We start from the raw sequence: 9192 nt of genomic DNA on the forward strand, positions 1-9192 counted from the left end.
AACATAGACAGACAACATTCACACACTAGGGCCAATTTAGTGTTGCCAATCAACTTATTCCCAGGTGCATGTCTTTGGAGGTGGGAGGAAGCCGGAGTACCCGGAGGGAACCCACGCAGTCACGGGGAGAACATGCAAACTCCACACAGAAAGTTCCCGAGGCCGGGATTGAACTCACGACTACTCAGGACCTTCGTATTGTGAGGCAGACGCACTAACCCCTCTACCACCGTGCTGCCCAGTTTAAAAATATGTTAACCACTAATTATTAAAACTTTTAAAAACCCTGTTTTAAACTGTCCTACAAATGTAAAAACAAGTTACAACTAATTCAAAGGTGTTGTTAAACACTAATGTTTTTACTGTCTTACGAGTGTAAAAAAAAATGCTAACCTCTAATTTTACAGTTTTTTAAAACCCTACTTTAACTGTCTTACAAGTGTAAAAAAGAAGTGAAATGTATTGCAAATACTATCTTTGATCCACTGTTTTACCACATTAATTGTGACCACTAAGACTGTTAACATGTTACTTAAAATAACATTGCCTGTACAGTTGATAAAGACTTTAATAACGGTAATAACTCGACCCAGGAAGTGATTTTTTAAAGACTTTCAACACAACAAGTAAACAACAGATGAATTCATGTCTTTTGATGTTTCTGTCAATGCAGGCTTCATTTTAATCGGTTGTCATCCTGATAAACGACGAGATACTTTTAAATACAAACGCTGGTTTTATACTGCCGACAATAAAGTCTTTGTGCGGACAGTTTGGGACGCTCGCCTCTAAAGCTCATGGGACTGACCTTCAGTCAGGACTGTACTCGTCCTGAAACCAGTAAGACTTGAGTCTCAGTGTTTCAAGATGACAAAGATGGTATGCAGCATCCAATCAAACACGCCATGCAGCTGTTATTCAGCCAACGTGCTGATGATGATCATTTAGCACAGCAGGATCCAATGTGTCAGCCAAGATATAAAAGTATCAGCGCAAGAAACTTGCTTTTCAGGTTCTTCTGGAATGCGGCAAAAAAGTAAAAACATGACTTGCCTCGGGCTTTAAAAGAGTCATTTTGTAAACAAAAAACGGTTGGTTGCCTTGAGCGCCAAAAAGACCGGATTGTTCAAGCTCACTTTATTACTAAGCTCTATATATATATATATATATATATATATATATATATATATATATACACACAGTACAGGCCAAAGGTTTGGACACACCTTCTCATTCAATGCGTTTTCTTTATTTTCATGACTATTTACATTGTAGATTGTCACTGAAGACATCACAACTATGAATGAACACATGTGGAGTTATGTACTTAACAAAAAATCAGGTGAAATAACTGAAAACATCTTTTATATTCTAGTTTCTTCAAAATAGCCACCCTTTGCTCTGATTACTGCTTTGCACACTCTTGGCATTCTCTCGATGAGCTTCAAGAGGTAGTCACCTGAAATGGTCTTGAAGGAGTTAGCTCATCGAGAGAATAACAAGAGTGTGCAAAGCATCTGACATCACATGGACAAAGATAAGACCTTCTGGAGGAAAGTTCTGTGGTCAGATGAAACAAAAATGTTGCTGTTTGGCCACAATACCCAGCAATATGTTTGGAGGAGACAAGGTGAGGCCTTTAATCGCAGGAACACCACACCTACCGTCAAGCATGGTGGTGGTAGTATTATGCTCTTGGCCTGTTTTGCTGCCAATGGAACTGGTGCTTTACAGAGAGTAAATGGGACAATAAAAAAGGAGGATTACCTCCAAATTCTTCAGGACAACCTAAAATCATCAGCCCGGAGGTTGGGTCTTGGTTGGGTGTTCCAACAGGACAATGACCCCAAACACACGTCAAAAGTGGTAAAGGAATGGCTAAATCAGGCTAGAATTAAGATCTTAGAATGGTCTTCATAAAGTCCTGACTTAAACGTGTGGACAATGCTGAAGAAACAAGTCCATGTCAGAAAACCAACACATTTAGCTGAATTTCACCAATTTTGTCAAGAGGAGTGGTCAAAAATTCAACCAGAAGCTTGCCAGAAGCTTGTGGATGGCTACCAAAAGCGCCTTATTGCAGTGAAACTTGCCAAGGGACATGTAACCAAATATTAACATTGCTGTATGTATACTTTTGACCCAGCAGATTTGGTCACATTTTCAGTAGACTCATAATAAATTGATAAAAGAACGAAATTTCATGAATGTTTTTGTGACCAACAAGTATGTGCTCCAATCACTCTATCACAAAAAAATACGAGTTGTAGAAATGATTGGAAACTCAAGACAGCCATGACATTATGTTCTTTACAAGTGTATGTAAACTTTTGACCATGACTCTATATATATATATATATATATATATATATATATATATATATATATATATATATATATATATATATATATATATATATATATATATATAGGGAATAAGCGGTAGAAAATGGATGGATGGATATATATATATATATATATATATATATATATATATATATATATATATATATATATATATATATATATGTTTAATAATGTCTTTCAAAAGAGCCTTTTTCAGTTGCCTATTTCCTCTATGAACTTGCAAGTTCCCCTAATGTGAGGCAGTTTGAACAAGAGCAGCACCCTCTGCCAAGGAGGAGGGCTTGTTTTGATTTAAAACAAGAGGGATGTGTCTGTTCAAGAAGCAGCAAGAGAAATAAAGAGAAGGGAGGGGGAGCAGAAAAGAGAGAGAGAGAGAGAGAGAGAGAGAGAGAGACGATGAGATCATTTACTGGGTTTAGATGAATCAGCTTCTGCCAGTCAAGTGTGCGGAGAAGTCTATTTGTCCGCACGAGCAACATTAAAAACCACGCCGGCTTCTGCAAAAAAAAAAAAAAAAAAAGTGTAAGATAACTGGTTAAATACTTATTTTAGCAATAGACATCATGTTAATTCAAATGATTAAATTATTCCATCAGGAGTCCCACAAGGTTCCATGTCGGGACCAACATTGTTTGTTATGTACAGAATATCAATGATGTTAGGGATGTGCTAAAAAAAAGTTTTTGTGCGTATACTGTTGCAGACAATACCGCTCTCTAAAAGTGGTGTGACGTTTGCAAAAGAGTCGAGGCTTTGAAACGGCTATTTTAAGTTGACGATGAGAACCGATTCCCATCTGAGAGGGGTTTGTTTGCGAGCCATTTTGGTGTTAAAGTTGCCCACGCTGCCCATAGTACCTGTGTGCGGTACTTTAATTGCTGTACCAGAAAGGAGGCGATATTAGTCTTTAAGTAGGATAGTACAGTTTCACACTTTTTATAATGCGCACAATTGTATTTAAATGTGTTTAAAAATATATTCCTATTAAAGTTGCCCACGCTGCCTATAGTACCTGTGTGCGGTACTTTAATTGCTGTACCAGAAAGGAGGCGATATTAGTCTTTAAGTAGGATAGAACAGTCTCACACTTTTTATAATGCGCACAATTGTATTTAAATGTATTAAAAAATATATTCCTATTAAAGTTGCCCATGCTGCCTATAGTACCTGTGTGTGGTACTTTAATTGCTGTACCAGAAAGGAGGCGATATTAGTCTTTAAGTAGGATAGAACAGTCTCACACTTTTTATAAAGCGCACAATTGTATTTAAATGTATTAAAAAATATATTCCTATTTGAATATTTATTTCTGTATTGTATTAAAATGTTGGTGTGAAATTTAAGTTTTTGCATAGACTTGATCTGTAGCATGCATAGTTTTTACTGTGCCACAAAGTTTTATAGGTAACAGAAAATACAAAATGAGTAATTCTATTGTCAAAGAATAGGGGTATGGTACTAAATATTTTCGAATAATTTACTAAATATTGGTAGGATATGTAAATTTGAAATTATTGTGAGGTAAGTCTTATATTTCAAATGTTACAAGTGCTACTTTCCTTTTTTATTTGAATTACGTAACAGAATATCAGGGATCTTTGATACAAACTGCTCCCTACAAAGAGCTACAAATCCTAGTCTCTAGATCCCGGTTTTTAGTGCTAATGATATCAGCACCTGAAACCAGCACAAAAAGAGCTTGAAATACTAAATAAATGTTTTAATGCCAACAAACTAATATGCAACTTAACCCTTGTGTGGTGTTCGTGTCCGTGGGACCCGTTTTCATTTTTTATTAAAAGTAAAATGATACAATTAATGCATTTTTCAAACTGAGACTCGCTGACTTTGGCTCATTTTCTGTGAAGAACATATATCAGAATAATAATAATAATGACCACACACCATACACCCCCCTTCACATTTCTATTACATATAAGATGTCTGGGTCCACTGGACCCGGGGCTAATAGAGGTGTGGAAATTGATGTTCTGTGTACCCCCCATACACACACACACACACACACACACACACACACACACACACACACACACACACACACACACACACACACACACACACACACACACACACACACACACACACACAGCAGGCCTAGACAGGAGGAGGACAGAGTGTAGGTACACAGAACATCAGAGGGTCAAATGTGCGAGGAAATGAGAGCAGACAGGGTTGACAAACAATGTTGCAACCTTGTGTGGGAACCGCAGGTGCAGAAACACAAAAGACGAATCCCAGAAAAATTTTCCGTGCAACGTTCATATTGTTGTTACTCAGCCAACGTTTGTGGGTCTGATGGACCCGTTGCATTTTGTGGCTTTTAATGCCTCACAACCAAACACTTTTATGTTAAAATACTGAACAGATGTTTATTGGGATAAGGTAAACATCTGTTCAGTATTTTAACATAAAAGTGTTTGATTGTGAGGTATTAAAAGCCACAAAATGCGACTGGTCCTTCAGACCCACAAACGCTGGCTGAGTAACAACAATATGAACATTACACAAAGGTTAAGTAAAACTACCGGTACATATATCATTTTTTTGAGAATGATAATAAAATAATTGAAAAGAGAATATAATGATAGAGAAATGGAGTAGGTATTATCAATAGTATATTCAAATCTCATCTCATCACAATATAACTAATATAATTGTACTGTACTGGTTTTGGGCATGCTTTACAAAACAAGCCCTCACATAATACCTGCAAAGATGTCAACTGTTCACTTGTTAGCATTCTACATTTAATGCTAACAATTTAGCTAATTTTGTTGGTATAAATCATAAATTTAATCTTGCAATTATATTAACTGTTCTCATGTTAGCATGCTAATGGTTTTTTGGGGTTTTTTTTTCAAATTTTGTTGCTATAACCTTATAAATCATGGATTGTGTTACCGGTACTTTGTGCCATGTTGCAAGCATGCTGACAGCTTCTTTGTTAGCATGCTAATTTTTTTTGCTAACATTTTAGCAATCTTTTTTTGGTATAAACCTTTCGTGGATTTCGTTACTTGACCCCCACCTTGTAAGTTTCCTGACTGCGTTTTTATTAACACACTATTATAATAACTTTAAAAAAGTTGTATAATAATTTTGCATTTACCTTAAAAGCATCAGTCTTCAAACCCCAACACAGATGACAAGCCCATTCAACATCTACACATGAATCCTCTGGTGTAACTATTGCTTTATTGTGCAAAATGAAACATTTTTCTGAAGCAAAAAACTTACTTTACATATATTGTTCTTCCGTGGTTGTCCATATCCGATCCTTTATATTGTACTTCAATTAGAATTGTCAACCAAGCAGAATATTATAAATCAACTAAAAACTTTAAATCGGGGGGCGTGGTTAAGAGGGGAGGAGTATATTTGCAGCTAGAATTCACCAAGTCAAATATTTCATATATATATATATATATATATAATAAATACTTGAATTTCAGTGTTCATTTATTTACACATATACACACACATAACACTCATCTACTCATTGTTGAGTTAAGGGTTGAATTGTCCATCCTTGTTCTATTCTCTGTCACTATTTTTCTAACCATGCTGAACACCCTCTCTGATGATGCATTGCTGTGTGGCACGCACAAAAGTGCTTTCATCAAATGCACTAGATGGCAGTATTGTCCTGTTTAAGAGTGTCACAACATTGCTGTTTACGGCAGACGAACTGCTTTACGGTAGACGAAAACGTGACTGCTGTTGTTGTGTGTTGTTACCGCGCTGGGAGAACGTTAATGAAACTGCCTAACAATAAACCCACATAAGAAACCAAGACCTCGCCCTCCATCATTCTACAGTTATAACGTGATTGGGCAGGTACGCTGTTTATATTGTGGGAAAGCGGACTCAGGTCCGCATGGACCTGAGTCCGCCTGAATTTCGGGAGATTTTCGGGAGAAAATTTGTCCCGGGAGGTTTTCGGGAGAGGCGCTGAATTTCGGGAGTCTCCCGGAAAATCCGGGAGGGTTGGCAAGTAAGTCGGGGTCCACGTTAATCAATTCATGGTACAAATATATACTATCATCATAATACAGTCATCACACAAGTTAATCATCAGAGTATATACATTGAATTATTTACATTATTTACAATCCGGGGGTGGGATGAGGAGGGTTTGGTTGATAACAGCATACTTCAGTCATCAACAACTGCATCATCTGAGAAATGGACATTGAAACAGTGTAGGTCTGACTTGGTAGGATATGTACAGCGAGCAGAGAACATAGTGAGTTCAGAAAGCATAAGAACAAGTATATACATTAGAAATACATTTGATTATTTACAATCCGGGGAGGTGGGATGTGGTGGGGGGAGGGTGTTAGTCAAGGGTTGAGTTGCCTGGAGGTGTTGTTTTAGTGCGGTTTTGAAGGAGGATAGAGATGCACTTACTTTTACACCTGTTGGGAGTGCATAAACTAAACTAAAACTAAACTAATACTAAACCTAAACATGCTGTATTCAATGTTCAAGCATAGAGAGTCAACATAGTCTAAGAGGAACCAATATGTGGAACAGTCGTTATGACACATTAGAAGGGTGCACCACAATTAAAAGACTTAAGATGTATGAACCTAATATTATAGAAAAATGTAGGCTTATGATTAAGAATGTGAATATTATGAGTACAATTAAAGTCGCATTAATTACAAAGTTGGTACTATGTTGTTTTTTTCATAGCCTTTTATACACTTGACATACAAATATATGTTAATGGAGCAAGGGTATGATTAAATAAGACCCGCTTCTTCCTACTACTTTTCATAACGCCACCATGTGACGTTCTTTTCTTGAATGTACACTATATTGCCAAAAGGGTACTCACTTGACTCACATATGGACTTGAAGTGCCATCCCATTCCTAACCCATGTGGGTTCAATATGATGTGGGTCCACCTTTTGCAGCTATTACAGCTTCAACTCTTCTGGGAAGGCTGTCCACAAGGTTGCGGAGTGTGTTTATAGGAATTTTCCACCATTCTTCCAAGAGCGCATTGGTGAGGTCACACACTGATGTTGGTCGAGAAGGCCTGGCTCTCAGTCTCCGTTCTAATTCATCCCAAAGGTGTTCTATCGGGTTCAGGTCAGGACTCTGTGCAGGCCAGTCAAGTTCATCCACATCAGACTCTGTCGTCCATGTCTTTATGGACCTTGCTTTGTGCACTGGTGCACAGTCATGTTGGAGGAGGAACTGTTCCCACAAGGTTGGGAGCATGGAATTGTCCAAAATATTTTGGTATCCTGGAGCATTCAAAGTTCCTTTCAATGGAACTAAGGGGCCAAGCCCAATTCCTGAAAAACAACCCCACACCATAATTCCTCCTGCACCAAATTTCACACTCGGTACAATGCAGTCCGAAATGTACCATTCTCCTCACAACCTCCAAACACAGACTCGTCCTTTAGATTGCCAGATGGACTTGGTGATGTTTGGCTTAGATACAGCTGCTCGGCCATGAAAACCCATTGCATGAAGCTCTCTGCATACTGTACGTGGGCTAATTGTAAGGTCACATGAAGTTTGGAGCTCTTTGCACGATGCGCTTCAGCATCCGCTGACTCCTCTCTGTCAGTTTACGTGGCCTACCACTTGGTGGCTGAGTTGCTGTTGTTCCCAAACTCTTCCATTTTCTTATAATAAAGCCGACAGTTGACTTCGGAATATTTAGGAGCGAGGAAATTTCACGACTGGATTTGTTGCACAGGTGGCATTCTATGACAGTTCCACGCTGGAAATCACTGAGCTCCTGAGAGCGGCCCATTCTTTCACAACTATTTGTAGAAACAGTCTCCATGCCTAAGTGCTTGATTTTATACACCTGTGGCCAGGCCAAGTGATTAGGACACCTGATTCGGATCATTTGGATGGGTGGCCAAATACTTTTGGCAAAATAGTGTAACTTGTGTGTGTCCAAAACAAACCACGCAACCAAACGTCAAAATGACAGCTGCTTGAAGGCGAAGGGGCTTTACATCAATTAATTGTCATCTTTAGGAAAATTAAGTTATTTGGTCAGAGTAGAAAAGAAAGTCAAACACAAATAGACTGAGTAGACATTGAAAGGGTGAAAGAAATCACATTTTGGGGTGTAAAATGAACTAGAAATTACATAAGAAATTTACAACACAAAGTGGCATGGAAAATTACTATAATGAACAAAGCAAAATCTCTATTCTCTCCTGCTTGCTAGTGTTACCATATCTGAGATATTGTGTAGAAATATGGGGAAATAACTACAAAAGTACACTTCATTCACTAACCGTGTTAAAAAAAATGTCAGTTAGAATAATACATCATGTAGGTTATCGACAACATACAAACCCTTTGACTCCAAAACACTGAAATTAAATGATTTGGTGCATTTGCAAACAGCTAAAATTAAGTAAAAGCAAATAACATGCTACCTTAAGAATTATTCTAAAAAAAAAAGGGAGATGGTCTCAATCATTTGTATGCACACACAACACTGATGGCATTTAGCATATCAATGTGGAATGAAATTATGGAACAGATTATATAAAGATGTCAATGTACTGATATGAGGCTGTTCAAACTACAAGTGTTTACAAAGTCCATGGAAGAAGAATATTAAACATATTGAACGTTGTTGAAAATTGTATATTTATCTCATATGTGAATCATGACTGTCTTAACTATTATTTAATATTTCTTCGGTCAGTGGTCAACAAAATAAAAAGTTTTACGTAAACAAACAGTTGTACATTCATAAATTAAAAATGTTGCAGACCGAAAGGGTTTAGGCTGAAGTTGAACACTTATTGCGC

This window comes from Nerophis lumbriciformis, linkage group LG12 (genome assembly GCF_033978685.3).
Source record: "Nerophis lumbriciformis linkage group LG12, RoL_Nlum_v2.1, whole genome shotgun sequence".
NCBI lineage: Eukaryota > Metazoa > Chordata > Actinopteri > Syngnathiformes > Syngnathidae > Nerophis > Nerophis lumbriciformis.